This window comes from Microtus pennsylvanicus, chromosome 3 (genome assembly GCF_037038515.1).
Source record: "Microtus pennsylvanicus isolate mMicPen1 chromosome 3, mMicPen1.hap1, whole genome shotgun sequence".
Classification (NCBI taxonomy): Eukaryota; Metazoa; Chordata; class Mammalia; order Rodentia; family Cricetidae; genus Microtus; species Microtus pennsylvanicus.
In genome coordinates, this window is record NC_134581.1 from 84,044,822 (window position 1) to 84,063,860 (window position 19,039).

The 19,039-nt window shown below is 48.7% G+C and overlaps 1 protein-coding gene across 4 annotated transcripts in view; it reads left to right on the forward strand.

Moving 5' to 3' along the window:
* The window catches only part of Pknox2 (PBX/knotted 1 homeobox 2), a 275,213-nt gene that overhangs the window by 172,458 nt on the left and 83,716 nt on the right, over nt 1-19,039 (forward strand). For all 4 annotated transcript variants that reach the window (XM_075966367.1, XM_075966370.1, XM_075966368.1 and 1 more), the window contains one exon: nt 1,525-1,629. The gene's annotated coding sequence lies outside the window, so the exon portion shown is untranslated. The remainder of the gene's footprint in view (nt 1-1,524; nt 1,630-19,039) is intronic.

A 19,039-nucleotide genomic window follows, 5' to 3' on the forward strand; every position in this document is an offset into this window, starting at 1 on the left:
ACCCTCACCTCCCCAGCAATGTACACACACACACACACACACACACACACACACACACACACACACACACACACCAGGCAGGAAAGCCTTGTTGCTCAGGCCGATGTCTAGTTTCTGTAGTTTCTGTTTCTCTGCTGCAACCCCAGCCTGGGCTGCTTTTCTCGGCCCCTGTTGTCATGTCTCTTGTTACTTACATTCTTTGCTGAGGTGCAAATGTGTTTTCACTAAGCTGGTGTTAACTAGGAAGGGGCTGCTGAGGTTATAGATGCATTTGCTGCAAGGACAGGGCTAAGGCTCTTGGACGGAGGAACTTCCTGTTGTTGCCTTGGAAGTACAGCTTCGAGTAGCCCTGCTTCATGCTGACTCCTAACAGAGCCTCCTTGGAGTCAACTCATCCTCAGGAGAAAGTCACGGGGGTGGATAGGAAATATCTGGCTAGACCTAATGGCAAGGCTGACCACCCAGACTCAGCCTCAGACGCCGTGGTTCATTTCAAATATTAGGAAAATTAATTCACTCGACCCTAAAAGTAACCTTTAAAGGCAGCCAGCCAAGGCCCCCATTAGGCCTCGGGTTGTCTTTCTTTGGTTCTGGTCTATTTCCTCTCCTGTCTTTTCCTCTCTATTTTCCTGTTTTCCTCAAGGCCCTCCCATCTTCAGACTGCTAAGCCTGCCAGTCAGCACCTGGACCCAAAGCTCAGCATCAGACCCACAGAGCACGCTGCTCTGCTCCTTCTGAGTTCCCATCCTACAAGGTGTCAGCTTGTCCCAGGGTCCAAATTCACTCCTAGAGACCTCTCTGCTAACGGGCGGGAAGCTGTAATCAACCTGAGGTCAGGAAACCAGACAGGCAGCAACAGGGCAAGTCCAGCTGTGACAGAGTTTGGAGCCTACAAAGATGTGGGCGAGGCTCAGCAGCCATGCTGAGGAGAGAGAGTTGAACGGCAGCAGTTACAGTTGGAACGTACACAGAAGAAATAGAATCTATTCTTTCTATAATAAGATGCTGGGGACTGCAGACCTTCAGACCCTGAATTTTCTGCAACCCCTTGCCTGCCAGAGTAAACAACTTGTTTTCCTGTACTTGCAGCTGTTCTGGGCACGAGACCCTCATGAGTTCCTGATGGCAGGGGAGTGGTTTCTTGTGGGCTTGCAGCTGAAAAATTTCAAGAGCTAGGCCTTGGACATTAGTCAAGGAGAGCCTATATAAGCTGCCCTGGAACACAATTAAAGGGGCATTCTTGTTTCAAGGATGACCCATCTCTCTCTCTCTCTCTCTCTCTCTCTCTCTCTCTCTCTCTCTCTCTCTCTCTCTCTCTCTCTCTGTGTGTGTGTGTGTGTGTGTGTGTGTGTGTGTGTGTGTGTGTTTCAATCGCCAGCCCCTTGCCCAACTCGATAACCGTCCCATAGTGTATGGGCCAAACGGTATAATAAGACATGTCCTGGGGAGGAGGAACTGGGTGAGAGAGCCCATTCCTTTGTGTGGATACCCCTCCTGAAACCCACTGTCCCCTTCCTTCTGCAGGTGCTCTCTCTGTGGCTGACAAGAAGCATTTCTGGCCCAGCTGGAAGTGAGAAGAAAGGGTGAACCTCCTGAAGACCATCCCAGAGGCAGTGGGATCACCCAACAGTAAGACATGCTTTTCTACCCTTTGACGTGTGCTGAAGCCTCCACCCCAACACACACACACACACACACACACACACACACATTGTTCTTCCCCGAAAACCCCCTCTAGCAGCAATTGGCCGCCTGAGCAGCTATTTAGCAAAGACAGCCTCTGATATCAAGCACTGCCTGCATCTTTCATGTCTCTCTGCCACCTCCCTAGCCAGGCCTGTTGTGAGCTCTCTGCTGCTCTTCATTTTCCATGGGGTACGGGGTGAATGGCTGTTGCACACACCTGTGGTGATGACTGCGTTTGCACAGTGCTGGAGCAAGTGTCAGCCAGAGATGTTTTGGTGACAAAGGCCAGTCCCCTAGTCAGAGACCCTTACCCTGTGAAGCAGGTGAGGACTCACACATGTGCACCCCAAAGGACTCGAATAGGAAGGGAAGAAAACTGCACCCCAAGGGTTTATGATGGGTTTGGAGAAGTAGTTCCTTGGACTGGATTAAGCACTTTGAATAGAGAACTCGCGTTCAAGCCTCCTAGCAGGCATGGGTGCGGGTTTTATTGTTGTGGTTTAGTTTTTTGGTTTTTAACTCCCTTCAGATCCCACAGACTTATGTAGCACACTAATGTAGCAGTGTGGTTAGTGATTTATAAGTCCATTACCCAAAACCACCCCTTTGTCTTCCTGTATGTCGTGACTGGGATTGGGTCTGTTATGGTGAGATCTAGTCCTGACTCCCAAGGACCCTGTCTGGGATTTTATGTTTTCATGATGTCTTAGGGCCCCTGTAAACCTCACCATCCTCCAGCCTTGCTTCTGAGTAATTATTGCGTGTTGCTCAGAAAAACCTGTTTCTCTTATAAAGGAGGAAGTTGGTGACACACGCAAGTGAATGTGGCTGTCCCAGTTTCCCAAGAGAGTAATTAGTGGTCACAAGCGCTCATAGAAGAGTCTGAGGAGAAAAAAGCAGGTAGCCCTGACTGTCTCACTTCCTGTCCAGACGCACTGTGGTACTGGTGTAGTGATGGGGGTCAGCATGCTTTGCCATGAGCAGACATCCACGGGGGTCAAGACAGAACTACATTTTGTGGGGGACAACTCCCCTGAAGTCATGGCTGACAGTCTTATTGGCATTTGGAGCCTGAGAACACAATGATGTAGTTCAATGTCCATAGAGGCTGGGAGAAGACCTTGAGGAATATGGAGGGCACATAAAAGATAGAAAGTCTGAACTAGGCTTGCAGATATGATGAGCTACTGTGAGCATGTTGCCTCCTGAAGCCAAGTCCAGCGATTTTCTGTGAGACTGAGGTGGCACTGTGGCTTTCCCCATGGGCTACCTGGTAGAACTCTGCTCTCTCCTGGCTAAGGTTGTTGCTAGCCTCACACAGGCCAGCCTGCACCCCTGTGCCATCTTATAACTGCTAGTGTATGGGAAGAGAGTTCACCTGACAGACAGCTCCTATGTGGCTGTGTCTTTCTGGAGAATGGGGGGCTTCTACCAAGAAGATGGGAGTCAATTCAAATAGGAACCCAACCTCTCACCCTAGACTCCCTGACACACTGACTCACCACTGAATTGTCTCTCCAAGTGAGCGGCAGGGTGGTGTGTCCTGGAACCTAAGCACAGTTGACACTATTGCTTGGATGGGTGCTATTGGCAAGGACGATTTTTGTAGCTAATGCTGGAAGTGTGGCAATCAGAGAAGCCGCCAGCTGTCTCACTTAAATTCTTAGCTCTCGTTCTCTTTTTTTAAAATCGTTTTGCTTACATAATCCACCCCCTTTTTATTTTCTAATTCTCTCCTTGCAAAGCTGGCAGCAGAGGGGAAGGGCTGGGGTGGATGGGGTAGCAATTACACATCAGTTTGGGGAGCATTTACATTTTGCAATTACAATTTAAAAATAAGTCTCGTTAATGATCTCCACGTGTAAACGACAAACCTTAACTGACATACATATTCTCCTGGGTCTGCCTGCCTGCCTCCCTGCGCCCCCCCCCCCCCCCCCCCGCCAAGCTCAGTGGAGGCAGAAGTTCCCAGGGAGACACAGAAGGGGCTATGGAGGCTAGCTCAGATCTAAAGGACAGTGAGGCCATTAATGTGTGCCTGAGGTTGGTTAGAGGACAAAGGTGGATAATCAAAGCTAAGGATAATCAAACCAAGTGCTCCGGTGTCTGCTCCTGCTTGTTCTCATGCTGAGTGTTGGCTCATGCCTCTGAGGTTCAGAGACTCATGGCCAGTCTCTATGTCCTTAAGAGGCTCACCATCAATGCTCAGAACTGGGGGAAAGGGACACCCTCTCCCCAAAGAGCAGGTGTTTTCCCAGGTGGGAACTTTCAAAGTCTTGTTGGGTAAACATGAGTTCTAGCCCATTCCCGTGGTCCAGTGGAAGAACCCAGGCAGTGCTACCCTGTGCAAAGGAGCTAGTTCCCTGTTCAGACTCCAGAAGGTAGCAACACATGTTGTCTCCTCAGTGGGGAAGGACATGTCATGTCGATGGGAGTCCTTTGATTCCGCATAAACTCACATTTGAACTTGACCCAGCAAAGGCTCCATTCCCCACTGGGCTATTTGTTGGCTGCAGGACTTGGGCAAGCTCTAGAACTGGGTCTTTTATCACCATTGCCCCTTGTTCCCCGCTCCACTCTTCCCCAATCCTTCCTTTGCTCCCTTCCTTTCTCTTTTTCTTTCTTTTATTTTTTTTCCAAGAGAGGGTTTTAGTTTTGTAACCCAGGCTAGCCTCCATCTCCTTCCCTAGCCTCCCAAATGCTGTAGCTACCTATTACAAACCCAGCTCATCATTGTCTATGTAACTAGAACAGAAACCTCTCATAGGGCTTTCATGGCAGTGACCTCACACAGTTCTGGTGCCTGGGAAATGCTCAAAAACTATCACCTCTTGTCAAAGACCCTCTCTAGCAGTTCCAAGGAACCTTCTTTCTATACTGAATCTGTTTCTTTCGAGCTATCGTGAATACTAAGCAAAAGGGGCTTTGGCCTGATTTATCCAGGCTTCTCCAAGGTCCAGCCACCTTCCTACTGGCCACTCCCAAAGGCTTCTCCTCTTCTGAAAGTTTTTCAAGAGCTCAGCATCAAAGTCCTAGTCTAGGTTTCCACTGTTGGCTAGATGCTCTGCCTCCTCATGTGCAGTTCTCTTTCCTGGGCACTCCTTGGGCTGGTGGCCCTTCCTTTGCATAATCTGTCTCTGGGCCCCATGTAAGTCTAGTATCTGTGAAAGAAGAGCATGAGCCAGAGGCCCTCTAAGAAGTCGTTCCTTAGCTCCCCTCCACCTAATCTCCGTGTAGATGCTATTAGTCTTCCAGGCAGCTCCACTTAGGTCAGTCTGAGCTAACACTAGCAGTCAAGGGCTCACAGTTTCTGCAAGTCATGGTCACACGCACCTGCAATCTCAGGACTGGGGAGACCAAGGCAGGAGGATTGTCAACTTGAAACCAGCCAGGGTTACATAGTGAGACCCTGTATCAAAATGATAGCAGTAACAATAACAACAACAATAATAATCCTATATCTGTTAGGATTTTTTAGTGTATAGTATTATATAATATATAAATCATACTATATATTTATATAGGTTTAAATCTTAACAGTGTAAAACAGACAAAAATAATATATAGTAGTATATATAATGCAATATACACAATCCTATATGATACTGTATATCATTTACTATATAATATATATTATATCCTATTAAATCATATAAAATGTAGTATTATCTATCATATATGTTACTCTATATGTTACTAGTATATACATTAGAATCCTAAGTTCATGTCTCTTTTGTCTTTCATCTTTTTTTATATTTTCCCTTTTATTTTTGTGATTTTTGAGGCAGTTTCTTTCTGTAGCTCCTGGCTGGCCTGGAAATCATTATTGTAGATCAGGCTGGTCTTGAACACAAAGCAATTTTCCACCCTCTACCTCCTGAATAATTCTCAGGCAGGCATAATCCACAATGCTTGGCCTTTCTCTTTCAACTTGATGCCATTTCCTGTTCACTATAACTTTATTTCTAATTTTGCAATAAAACTATATACTCTATATTATGATTCTATACACTATTATGGTACATAAAATGTAATACTTTTAAAATGTTTTAGATTCATTTATTTTATAATTCATATGTATGATTGTTCTGTTTGCATGTGTGCATGTGTGCCATATGCACATCTGGTGCTCTCAAGACATTGGCTTCCCTGGAAGTAGAGTTAAGGATGGTTGTAAGCTGTCCCGTATATGCTGGGAACTGAATCCGGGTCCTCTACAAGAGCAACAAATGCTCTTAACCACTGACTGAGCCATCTTTCCAGCTCCAAATATAATGCTTTAAATACTATGTGTAATAAATTTTATTATAGGATATATATATAATATATAGATATATAAATAAAATTTACCTGAGCATGGTAGTACATGCTTATAATCCCAGCCCTCAGGAGGCTAAGGAGAGGTCAAGAGTTCAAGGCCAGCCTGGGCTACATAATGTCACCAGACCCTGCTTCAAAAATGAAAATGTAATGGTGCACACGTTTAATAGCAGCACAGGAGGCTGAAGCAGACAGATCTCTGAGTTCCAGGCCAGCCTGGTCTACAGAGTTGAGTTCCAGGACAGCCTGGGCTACACAGAGAAAGCCTGTCTCAAAAAACTAAAAAGAAAAAAAAAGAAGAAAGGAAATGCTGTATTTACAGTATAATATCTGGCACTATATGTAAAGCATATTATATGCCATCTCATACCGTGTGTATATAGTATAGGGGTAGTATATTATCTACATTCTTTACCTGGAGACTTAGAAGATTGGCATTTTGTTGCGTAAGTGTAGTTACCTCTAGATTCTGACTTGAGGTTGTTTAGAAGACTGAGCTATGCTGGGCAGCGGTGGTCCATACCTTCAATCCCAACACTCGGGGAGACAGCTGAATCTGAGTTCAAGGCCAGCCTGATCTACAGAGCTAGTTCCAGAGGGCTACACAGAGAAACCCTGTCTTGGAAACAAAACAGAACAAAATAAAACAAAAAGGACTGAACTTTATTGGAAGGCATTGAACCCACTGTGGACTTGGAAATGTCACTCGGCCACATAATCTGCTTTGTGTGTTTTGACTGCAGGAAAGAGACAGATCCCCAGGGTCAGGAACACAGTGGTCTATGACCCCCTCCCGGTCCCTCTGGATTCCCCCCTTCAGCAGTCATGCCTAGTTGCTCCTTCTTGTGCAAATACTATTCTCCTCCCTGCATTTTCTTATATGTTGTAATACGCAGAATTGTTGGTTTTGCTGGAATATCACCTCTAGATATGCTTTTTCGGTATTGCTGAATGGGAACTGAGGTGAGTTCTCACTGACTTCATCTACACCCTTGGCTGACAGTCTGGCTGAGCTCATCATCTTCCTGTCAGGCCTTTCACACTGGGCAGATGCTCTGCCACTGAGAAGCACCCTCGGTTCTGTGCCTCAGGTCTTCATGATGCTCTCTAGCTTATTCTCTGCCTGTGAAGATCCATGGGAATTGTGGGCTCCATTCTTTTTCTTTGATATATTTTACGTGCATTGGTGTTTGCCAGGAGTGTCAGGTGCCCTGGAACTGGAGCTACAGACAGTTGAGAGCTGTGATGTGGGGTGCCCGGAAGCGAACCTGAATGCTCTAGAAGAGCAGTCAGTGCTCTTATCTGCTGAACCATCTTCCCAGCCCTCTCTTTGGGGGTTCAGAACTGGTATAGTTTGGGACCTAAAGCTTGCTTTGCTTCTGTCGTTCTTTTCCCCGGTCCATGGGATCCTCTTGACTCTGAAGTTACTTGCTTGGCTTCAGCTCAGGGAAATCTTCATGTATTATTTCTTTACCCTTCATTCCCTACCTCCCCCACCCCACCCCCACTCCCTGCCTCATAGTCTGTCTTCTCCATAGGACACACCCATTGCTCACACATTGCCAGGAGCCTAGTGGTTGGTTACTGAGTCTGTTATTTGGGAACTGAATTCTACTGACCATCCTATAGCCAACTTGCTGCTTGACCTGAGCAAATTTTTCTGAGAAATCGGAGCTCCTGGTTTGTTCATGACCTACCTCACTCCCTCTGACTAGTAACCCTAAAACCTTGAGTCCCCACTGCTCCTGAGCCAGAGTAGATGTGGTGAAGGAAACACTGGGGTACAAATCAGGACAGCATGACAGCCATCCTCCTGCTGCGAATCATTGCTAGGAATCCTCTGTCTCCCCAGCATCCACTGTCCTTGACCCTCCCAGTCCCTCTGCAGTGAGCTTCCTTACCTCTTCATCTCTCTCTACTCATCCTGCCTACTCCCCTGTACTGGCTGCTTTTGTGTGTAAACTTGACATAAGCCAGAGTCATCAGAGAGGAAGGAGCCTCAGCTGAGGAAATGCCTCCAGGAGATTCAACCCATGGTGGGTTGTACCACACCTGGGTTGGTGGTCCTGGGTTCTTTAAGAAAGTAGCTTGAGCAAGCCATGATGAACAAGCCAGTAAGCAGCAGCCTTCAGGTTCCAGCTCTGCTTGAGCTCCTGTCCTGACTTCCTTCAGTGATGAACAGTGATACGAAATTGTAAGCCAAATAAACCTTTTCCTCCCCAACTTGCTTTCCATTTATGGTGTTTTGTCACAGCAATAGAAACCCTAACTAGGACACCCCACCACCCCCTTTTTTAAGCCAACACACATGCATACAGCTTTTGTTTAAGAAATAATCCTGGTGGTTCAAGTCTCCCGCTGGGATCATTTTCTCCCTTGTACAAATCCCAGGACAAGGACTTTGAAGGTTGGCTTTCTGAGTGCCCCAGAGCCTCCGCTGCTCTGACCACATACAACTAGCCACCTCAGGAGACGAGAGCACCGAGGGGCCTGCAGAGAGTGGCATCCATCCATCCCTGCTTTGGTAATTGATGCCCTTGAGGGATGTCATCTTAAATGACGATCCCGTTTACATTTTTTCCACCCTGATGACCTTCCTCATACACCTCACTTTCCCTGCCTACCTAGGTCACCCTGCTCCAAACAAAATGAGTCAGGATGCTTACTTTTCTTTACCTTCTGCAGCTCCCAGGAGGTTGGTGTCTGTTGTAAGTCAGAGCCTCTTAATTGGTCCTTGAGGACCAGTGGGCAAAATTATCTTCTCCACTCTTTCCTCCACCCACTGGTCCATGCCCTGACACGGGGGAGGCTTATCTTCTAGGGAGAAAGAAGGGGGAAGAGAGGCACAAGGTTTAACTTGCTGAAGGCAGAGCCCGTTCTTTTCCATCGACATCATAACGATAGGAAATTAGTCGTCATCGCAAAGGCTCCATGTGAGCTGCACTCCTCAGACAAGTTGCTAGTGTTCAGAGAGTCTGCTGCCAATATGAAACACGTCTCCGGGTCTGATGCAGCTGGACGGGCAGAGCATGACTAAAGGTTTCCCTGGGAGAAGCCAGAGGCCTGCAGACTCCTTCCTAAGGCTGGGATAAAAGGGAAGGGGATGGCAGGAGGAAGCCAGGAGCCAGTGGGAGGCAAAGCATAGCCCAGTGATCTGCCCTTCTGTCTAACAGCTGCCTGCTTTAGAGGCTATGAGGAAACACACTATTGCTGACCTCTGAAAATGTCTCTCTCAGCCGCCCATGCGGCTTACTACCCAGAGTCTCTCTCAACTGAGAAGGAAGGAGAAAGCTCAGGAGAAAGGCACAGCAGAGGGAACTTCTGTGGAGAGGCATGGCTAGAACTTAGGCAGATGTGGCCAGAAAGGGTCACTTCCTAATTACTGAGTGCCCTGGCTTAAAACACCTAATATCGTTGAACGCTGGAAAGAAAGAGACAAGAGTCTCTGCCTTTGGATCATTTAGAATAGGGACTCTTCTCAGTCACTGCGGATGGTCCTGGAAAGCCTTGGTGGGGTGGCAAAGAAGGCTAACTACAGGGTTCCCCTTCCCTACTCTACCCAAGCCCCAACAAAGCCCTCGGGTTCATATTGACATGGAGGCACCCATAGGACCTGGATCATGGTGAGTCAGAGTTCTGGCCTCCGATGGTTGCATGTACAGTCAGGAACAGGCAGCCTGCAGCTTGAGCCTACAGGATGTGTTTTCAGAGTTCCTCCTAGACAGGGAAATAGAGCATCAGGTTCCCAACTATGCATTGCCTCTGAGATGAGACGCTGTCTTCAGCCAGACACTCATTATCTCGTGTTCATTCTTTGATTTTCTTCTTTCCCTTCCTAATTGAGCGCACAGTCCAGTCAGGGCAGGAGACTCCGGATCTGCTGCTTCCAACCCACTAAATGCCTTCCATCCTTGCCTCGGGTTTATCATGTTACAAGACCTCCCCACCCCCAATTCTTATCTCTGGTATCAGCACTTTCTTTTTTCATCTCTTACTCATTCATTTTTCTATAAAAATAACAAGAGCAGAATGCAATCAAATATTTGCATACATTTAGACCAGCCCTGCTTGCTACCAGGATAACTGCACTAGCAGGAAGGAGCAGCAGGGAAGAAGCAGCCCCACTGTGGGAAGGGAAGGGAAGCACATGCATTAGCTGTCAACCAAAGGCAATATGCTACACACAGAAGACACCAGCATTCTCCACATCCTGTGATTTTTAGAAGTCTGGACTGCATGAACATCAAAGGGCAGCCTCAGTAGAGGGCCAAGTTCAAGATGGCAGCTTGTTCTCATAAGCGCTTTGCCTTCTCTATGCTGGTCTCCTTTCCTTTCCTCCTTCCCTGTTTTTCTGAAACATTCCTACTTGAGGTACGGGCACAATAAAAGGTTGTCGCTATTTCTTTGGTGTTACTGTTTTACCCTCATCAAAATTCATGATGAGGGAAGGAGCCCACAAACTCATTCTTGCTGGGGACTACATGGCAGCTAGACCTAAAGGGTCCCAGGTGTGTCTGTTTTACACTTTAACAATAAGCCAAAGAAATGGATCTGTAGCCATCCAGGTGTGTGCATGAGAAAGGGACCTGTGAACTCACGTTGCGTACACTTTCAATCTCACAAAAAGTACCTAGCAAGTGGCAGCTGTAGCCGTGAGCTTGTCTCTGCTGGGGGAGCAAAGACATCACTAGGTAAGAAAGGACATGTGGTAGAGAGGGGAATTTTTGATGACTTGGAATTGTATGAAGCCACCTGTCCTGCTGTGGTGTCCCAGGTCTGACTGTTGATGCGGGCCAGGGGCGGAACGGAAAGGAAGGGAGCCTTCATGGTCAAAGAGTGTTTGGAGCAAAATTTTGATGAAGGAATTGACACAGTTGTGAAATACAGAATACTGCCCTAACTGACAAGAAACACAGCAAAAGGTGCAGAGGACACATCTTACAGAGACAGAAGACATGTTTGTCAGAAGGAGTATGAGTCTGGGCCCAGGAAGAGACTCACTTCCCCTCATATCAGAGCTGGCATCCTCCTCCCTCTGTGGGCTGTTTCTTGGGATATGGCACATGCCCCCATTCTAGCCGCAGTGAGGACCGAGGTGGACTCCCTCTGAACCAGAGCAGGGCACCTGCTGCTAAGGGCAGGACAGCTGATGGTTATAATTAGAGCCCAGCCCAGAGATCAGTTGTTTCCAAAAAGTTGCTTCTCGATCATTTCGGTTTCCTAGAGATGAATTTAAAGACTTGGGGCCAGGATCATTCAGTCAGAGAACACAGGTTAGTGCTTCTTAGAGAGAAAAGGGCCTGGCAGACTCTCTGAAAAGGCTCTGGCTCCATGGGAATCTGAGATTCACCGAGTAATGGACTTAAGAGGCTTTGAAGTTCCCTGCTCTAGTTCCAGCCCTTCCCTGCTTCCCCTCTTAAGTTGGTGGACCGCCCTCAGCCCTCAGACTAGTCTAGAGAGGCAGGCAGGGCATCAGGGAGGTAGCTGCCTGGCTTCAATCATCCTGGATCCCCAGCATCTGAGCTGTTTGTCTCTGTTGAGTTGGGAGCCTCAGGGGCCAGGCCTGCCTGTGTTGTTTTCTCAGCTCTGTTCCCAAAGCTGCTGTCAGCTCTCCACAAATAATAACAAACCTGGGAATCGAGTGTGTCGAGGGGGACTTTGTCTTCTGAGTCCCTGGGTTCATCTTTAGACTTGTTTCTCTCCATGTGTGCAGACAAGAGAGAACACGTGGTGGGATCTCAGGGGGCCAGGCTTGGGTCTCCCCGATGCCCTGGCAATCTACTGTCGCCAACACCCCGTGGAAGAGCTGAAGGGCTCTCCTCTGTCACTAATCACTGGAAGACACATGGTTGCATCCAAAGCCTCAAGCCCCCTCCTTCGTGTGTTCCTCTCTTTCTCCCACCCATGTTTAGGTAGACTCACTCACAGAAGGCTGGAGATAAAAAAGGGAGGAGGGGGACAAGGTGTGATAGGGCATGACTATGATCCCAGCAGCTCAAGAGAGAAGCCCTCATTCTGAAGAGGGAGGGGCTGAGGGCCCTGATGAGGCACTGTGATCCTCAATAGCTTCCAGAGAGCCTTCAGCATAGACCTGTTTTAAAACAAAACAGAAAGTTCACAATTCTATCTTTCGGTAAGAGGGTTGGTTGCCTTAGGGGTGGGCAGGGATCTGGTCCCGTTGCTTCCATTTCTGAGTACAGGAGAAGAGTGTTTGGGAAAAGGGAAATTTCTGTAAGTTGAATACTGTTGACGAAAACAAGGCCCAGCTTCAGGGAGTGTAAAGTTTGAGAGGCTAAGGACAACCCACAGGGGCAGAGCGGCACCCCCTTTCAGCAGCCTAACCCATCAGAAGTGTGGGAACCACCTTCTGCTTCCCAGCAGCAAGGAGAACAAACCTCCCTCCTGGGACAGCGCTGAGAGCACCATGTTGCTGCCTCCTTACAGCAGACGTGCCGCCCCCCTCCCCACCCCACCCCAACCACCCCTTTCTGGTTTTGTGTTGTCGTTTTATTTTGTTTAAAGGAACCAAAGGGAGAGAAATTGCCAAGTTGTAAAGTGCTTAAAGGAGAGATGAGATTCTTCATCAAAATGCTAAAAGCTGGAGGGGAGAGTAATGTGCAAACTCTTGCCTGCTATTTATGGGATTGATTCTCAGATCAAGAAGAGGCAAGCAGTTGGATGAAAGGAATTATTGTTAAGCTCCTCGGTAGGAGGATCTAATGGACAATTGCTGCTATCAGGGGGAATTAAATTGCTGTTTCAGTTTGTAAAATATATCAGCGGCTTTTTGAAGCCAGGGAAGGTGTGACAGCTAGGCAGTGAGGCAGGAGACAGAGGCTCCGCTACTCCGCTGAGCTGGTACCAAGTGGCAGCAGCTGAGGAAAGGAGCTCTGGCCCCTGGTCTGTGTTTTCATGCCATGCTGAAAAATGGCTGAACTGGAGGAACAGTTGGAGGGGGCTGGGAGCCAGGGAACTCTGAGCCCCGATAAGATGGGATCTCTGTGAGTTACAACCATGTCCCCCCTACTGACGGAGCATGACAGTAGGCCCTTCGGTGGGAAACCTGGCCAGACTGGAATGCAAGGGAAGAGAGTTTTGTTCACTGAAGAGGGAGGAGGTGCTGAGGGCGATGATGAGGGCCTATGGTTCTCAGTAATTCTCAGTGCTCCCCGCAAAGGCTGGGGCCTAACCCAAAACCATGATTAATCAAATTCTTTGCCTTTTGGAACCAAGGGATATGGAGTGGAAAAATAGCGCTCCAGAACTGGCTTCTAGAGCAAAACTGGTGCTCATCTCTAGGCTGGGTCGTAAAGGGCTGCTCAGAAAAGACTCATTGGTCCACTTACATGGTGACATATTGTTATCCCAGACAAGAACGAGCAACAAAGTGGGCGGTGGGGTGGAGAAAGCTGACCTGTGAAGGGCCCTGGAAGTAAGACGGCTCCTGGGGTGAGGAGCCAAAAGGAGGTCTGCGTTACTCATTTGCTCCATGAGGCACTCAGGGTTGATGGAGGAGAGAGGGAACGGGATTTTCACATCTCTTAAGGAATCTGCTGCATCCCCACTCTGCTCCCTGGAGGCCAGCGTCATGATACTAGGGCGTGACCCGGCACCACCTTCCATGTAGGAAACCCTAGAAAGGTGGCAAAGGAATTTTAGCATGATGAGCTGTAGGTGGCCAGAGGGCTCTGTGGGTCTTGTTGTTATCGCTGCTTCCTACTCAAGTCTGTAGATGCAAGCAGGAGCCAGAGGGGCGTTAGAGAAGTGGGCCTTCTGGCTGTGTCATTAGGCAAGAACCTGGGCTCTGGGCCAGTTCCAGTGTGTGTCCCGGGATTAGGGTAACTGTAGAGCAAACCAGCCTTAGGACACAGAGACACGGCAGGACAAGACCTGAGAGCAAACCCTAACCCACACATCCTTCTCTTAGTGATATGACCACAGATCCTTTGCCTGGCTTCCAAGAGCCACTCTGGGCTTGACCTGACTAAACAAAGGACTGCCGCTTGCCACAACATCCTGAAATCAGAGGGAGCAGGAAGTAGTATCTGCTAGTCTCTGGCTTTCACATCTCCAGACTTCAGGTCCAGAGTCTTCCTCCCAGCTTAGCAGTGCTGTCATGAGTCATCTTGTACAGTGCATTCTGCAGGGTTTGATGTGTTTGATGGGCTGTGGTAACTCACGGGTCCAGGTCCTGGGGTACCTGTCTTTTCCAAGGATTCTCCAGCTCCCATCATAAAGACCCTGCATGTCTCCCTTCTTTGGAAACATTTCAATCAGGAAAACTGCTCAGATGTAAAGTCTCTGTTCACATGTTAGAACTTTGTAACCATTGGTTACACTCCATCCTCCTTCATCCCTCCACTGCCCGCAGACTTGCCCCTGTCCTGTTCTCTGTACTAACTCCAGGCATTTAGGGACCACAGCGTTCCTCTGGACACTCAGCTTCCAGCGTGTGGTTTCTAGCCTTTACTGAGTTTTACAAAGACCTAGGGAGAGTGGTGTGTGTGTGTGTGTGTGTGTGTGTGTGTGTGTGTGTGTGTGTGCACTCATCTACACGCCTGCGTTTCTTTAGATAAATCCACAGAGTCACATGAAATCAGTGACAGGTTGACACCGTTATTTCAAGATTCATCGCTCTGAGTTGCCAGCAGAGGAGACCTAGCCAATTCCTTCCCACCAACAACACTTTTTTTCCAGGCATAATTTATAGCACTGGGGTGAATTTGTTTCCAAAAGATGAATATCACACTATCAGCAACAGCTGCCTCTCATTTTTATTTGTTTTTAAATTTGACTCAAAGTCCAATTCTCTATACACATCCAAAGCTGTAAATCCTGAGGAGACTGATTACTTGATTTAGTAAACAGGTTATATTATATAATGCAATAAAGAGGGGGCCCTACAACGCCGCCTACAGGTGGCTTCTGGGAAGGGAACTGGACTGGAGTCTGTCACAGGGGACAAATCTTGTTGCTGAAGGGAAAGAATAGTTGAGGTGGCTGCCCCTGAGGGAGAAGCTAAAGCCAGCCAGGTTACTAATGCAGCCCGTCGGCCCCTCCTACCGAGTCCACAGTGTTATTCCAGCCTCCTGCAAATCTGTCTAGACGTCAGAACCGCTGGTCTGGGCAGCTGTACAGAGAGGGGAAGACTTTGGGGATGCAGGTGGAGAAATAACCTAGGAGTCTATGGGCTAGGATGTGGGAGGGGTCCGGTTTTGCTGGCCTCAGGACTCTTCCCCCACCTCCACTTGCAAGTGAACTGGGGGAGGAAGAGGAATGGGGAACTGACACTTGGAAAGAAGCTAAAATGCAATTGTTGCCATTCAAATCAGTATGTGTGTGTGTGTGTGTGTGTGTGTGTGTGTGTGTGTGTGTGTATGGGGGAGGGGCTAATCGTGGTCTATGATTCTGCAGATGCTGGGGGCTTCCTTTATTCTACAATCCAAAAGGAAAAGCGCTTGTACAAGAAAGCCTACGGGTTGTGGAATGTAGACTTGTGGACCCTAAACACAGGCCAGAGCCTGGGATTTAAGAATGGCCTTGTAAATCTTAGTCAGCTGATTTTGCAGATTGGGAAACTGAGACTCAGTCTCCAAGTGAGACCTTCATAGGCTCTGCTTGTACTGAGCAAGGAAACCCATGGAAAGACAGAGAGAGGGAGGGAAGGAGGGAGGGAGGGAGGGAGGGAGGGAGGGAGGGAGGGAGGGAGGGAGGAGGAGAAAGCAGGGTTTCCTAGAGGGTGGTCTGAGAGCTCTCTTAACTGTTTATTAGAGGGTGGGCAGAATCCCCAGGACCACCCCAACACTCCAGACAGAAGGATGGTGAGTCCAAGGCTAGCCTGAGCTACCTAAGGGAGACCCTTATTCCAAAAATAAAGTATAAAATAAGGTGACTGAAACAAGACCAGAGTGGGAGGAAGAGGGGACGACAGGATGAAAGCGGAATCATCAGGGTCAGAGGATGGAAGTGCCCCTCCCCCTCGTTCTTACGCCAACCACCTGCCGTCTCCCGGCTGAAGCAGAGGAGCGTGACAGGGAGGGGCCAGAGCAAATCTGGTCTTTCCTTCCTTCTCCTACCTCAGCACCGGATGCAAGGATACAATTTAGTCCCCGCTAGGGTCAGGGGCCAGGAACAAATGCTGTCAGGCCAGCTGGCCAGACAGTTCCCAATTAGACTTTGTTTCTCATCCTTAGGGCCTTGAGCCCCCAACCCCTACACCCCTGCCCAATTACTGCCCAGCAGCATTAATCCCTTGGTGCCCCGGGCCGTTAATGGAATGTTAATTGGTCTAATGGGTTTCATGTCAACAAGTCCTAATGAGCTCCTTCTAACGAGCTTGGCAATTTTTTTTTCTAAGCCTGTGTTTGTCAACACTCTGGAGTTTGGGCTCCAGTCTGAGGGCGCTGACTCTGGGGTGCTAGAGCTGTGAAGGCAGGGAGAGGGGCATCCCTAAGCTGCACATTCCCTTGTCCCAAACTGGAGAATCATCTGTACCCGCCTTTGTGGCCCTGCTCCCCCACTACCTCACTTGACTCCTGGGCCTGCAAAAATGGCACTTTTGGCTCCTTTTGGTGACAGAATCAGCGACACAAATCGCCTCCTGCTGAATACCTTGTGAAGTTGAATGCTGCGTGGGATTCCCCCACCCTGTAGTTACTTCATAGTACAGGTTTCGGCATCAAAGAGAAAATTCTCAAGCAGAGCCTACAGAGCAAGGAATTCTCCGGGGTAACTGTTCCTCAGAGCCCTCCAATTACCGCCTTGGCTGTAGTTCCTTGAATGCCCTGGTGTGGTGTCTGGTGACAGAAACGAGAGGGCCTCTGGATAGGGCCAGCAACCCCACAGAACCGCTGAATAAAACCGTGGAGCCCTGGAGCCCTGAGCCGTGAACTGGGTCCTCTTTCTGCTTCCAAAGAAACTGCATAGGGCAGGTTTTCCCAAAGGTCCAAGACCCCAGCTACTGCTGAAGGACCCCCCCACACACACTCCAGACCCTGACGGGATGAGTTGGACCCCCACATTCCTCTCCAGGATGGGGCGTATGCCCTTTCAAGGAGGATCAAGCAGGATGGGGGTGCGTGTGTGGTTGGAGGGATTAAGGGTACAGCAAGTCTCCTGGATAAGCATGGGGGCGGGGGTCTCAAGACAGCTGAGCTCCAGAGGGTCAAGTTTCCAGAAGCTTCTGTGCTTGTTCGAGCTGAGAGTAACTTAAGCCTCTTTTGAAAAGGCCTCCAGTTCTCTTGCGGGAGAAATCCTTAGAGGGCAGTGGGTAGTGGCTTAGGGGCTTATGGTGACTCCAGAGAAGGGGAGGAGCCAGAGCCATCAAGACTCCCTGCTGCCCAGCTTGGCTCAGGTTGAGAACTAAAAAAAAAAATTTCTCCGCCTTGTGGATGGTTGATTCTAGAAGCAGAGCACTCGGAGCTATCCTTCCCCGCCCTGCAGAGGACATTATAGAGGGGTATTTTTCTTAACTGACCCTGCTTCCACTATGGGATCGGGAACAAAAGGATAGGGATTTGTGACTTTTCTGTTTTACCAACATTCTCCTGTTTGAGTTTTTGATTTTTTTTTTTTAGTTCTGGGTAGTTTTTTGCCTTGACTTCACTATGAGTTTCTTACTTAGGGAATGAAGTTACCAACGGACTCAAACCCAAGGTTAAAAGAAACAGTTGCCCCAACAGGCTGAGAAAAACCTTCCTAGATTTTGCTCCGGAAGTGTCTCTGCCCTGTGCGCCCTCTTCCGGAGACTTCTGGTATTGCAACCCTGGCACTCCCCCCCCCCCCTTTTTTTTTCCTCGGTAACTGAACATCTAAGATTGGTGCTTTGTGTGTGTGTTGGGGGTGCGTGTCCTGGCTCATTCCCATCCCGTACAACGTCCCACACTCTAGACCCATCAAAGTTGTTTTATCTAACAGAGTTCTTATCATCTCCCAAGATCTCTATTTCCTTATTCTCCCAGGTTCCAAAAGAGAGCTTGTTTTATTATCAAGTCTTTTGGGGGAGATGGAAGGGTAAAGGGTAAGGAAACAGGATCTCACTATGTAGCCCCAGGGGCTTGGAAACTCAGTATATAGACAAGGCTGCCCTCAAAACTTGCTGTGACTTCCTGCCTTGCTTCCCAAGTGCTAGGTTTACTGATGTGTGTCACCACACCCGGCTCGCATTAAGGGTCTTCACTCGGAAGGTCTTTCTAATGTCTCAGAACATTTGCCTCTGGCCCAGGGATGTTGGTCAGTGGTGGAGTACAGACGTAGAACAACATAGCATCCTGGGATCCCTGTCACACACTGCAAAGGGGGAGGCGGAGGAGGAAATAATTTGCCTCCTCCTTTTCCTTCTGTAATTCTCTTCAGTCTGCCCTTGCTCCCTGAAGCTGACAACAACCCAAAAGCCTGGCCATGAAGACAAACCTGGATATTGTCCTGGCAGAGGAAACAGGCTCTCCCCCTCGCTCTCTCCTGGGCACCTGTGCAAAGGCTAGACCATCTTGTAGAGACGGATGCAAGGCAAGCTCAGTGGCCTGTCTTCTGAGGCCGAGGAGTGTGCATAGGCCTCCGAAGCCAAGATGCTCGCTCAGCCTAGGAGAAGCTGCTGCTCCCTGCCCTGCCAGCCCCACCCCCACTTTACTTTCTTCTTTCCTGCCAAATTATCACCTCCCTCCACCAACCGTACCCCCTGGAGAGAAGATCTGGCCGCGTTCATCCATCCTGCCCACTCCTGAGCACAGTTCCCTGCACAGAGTCGATATGTGATAAGCATCTGTTGAATGAAACATGAATCCCCACTGCTTTGCGTGTGCTTCTTGAGGTCAAGGCATGCCTGGTACTTTGGAGACTCGGCTCAGGCCAGGGAAGTTCTTTCCTTCCCTTCCTGAAAAGAGTGGTAATAGCAACAACCACGTGCACGCGCGTGCGCGCACACACCCTCATATATATACACACACAGAGAGATACACATGCTCTTTCTCCAGAGACCCACATCTTTTTTTAATGGCACCTCTAAGACGCCTTTAGGTTGCTACAGACTTTAGGT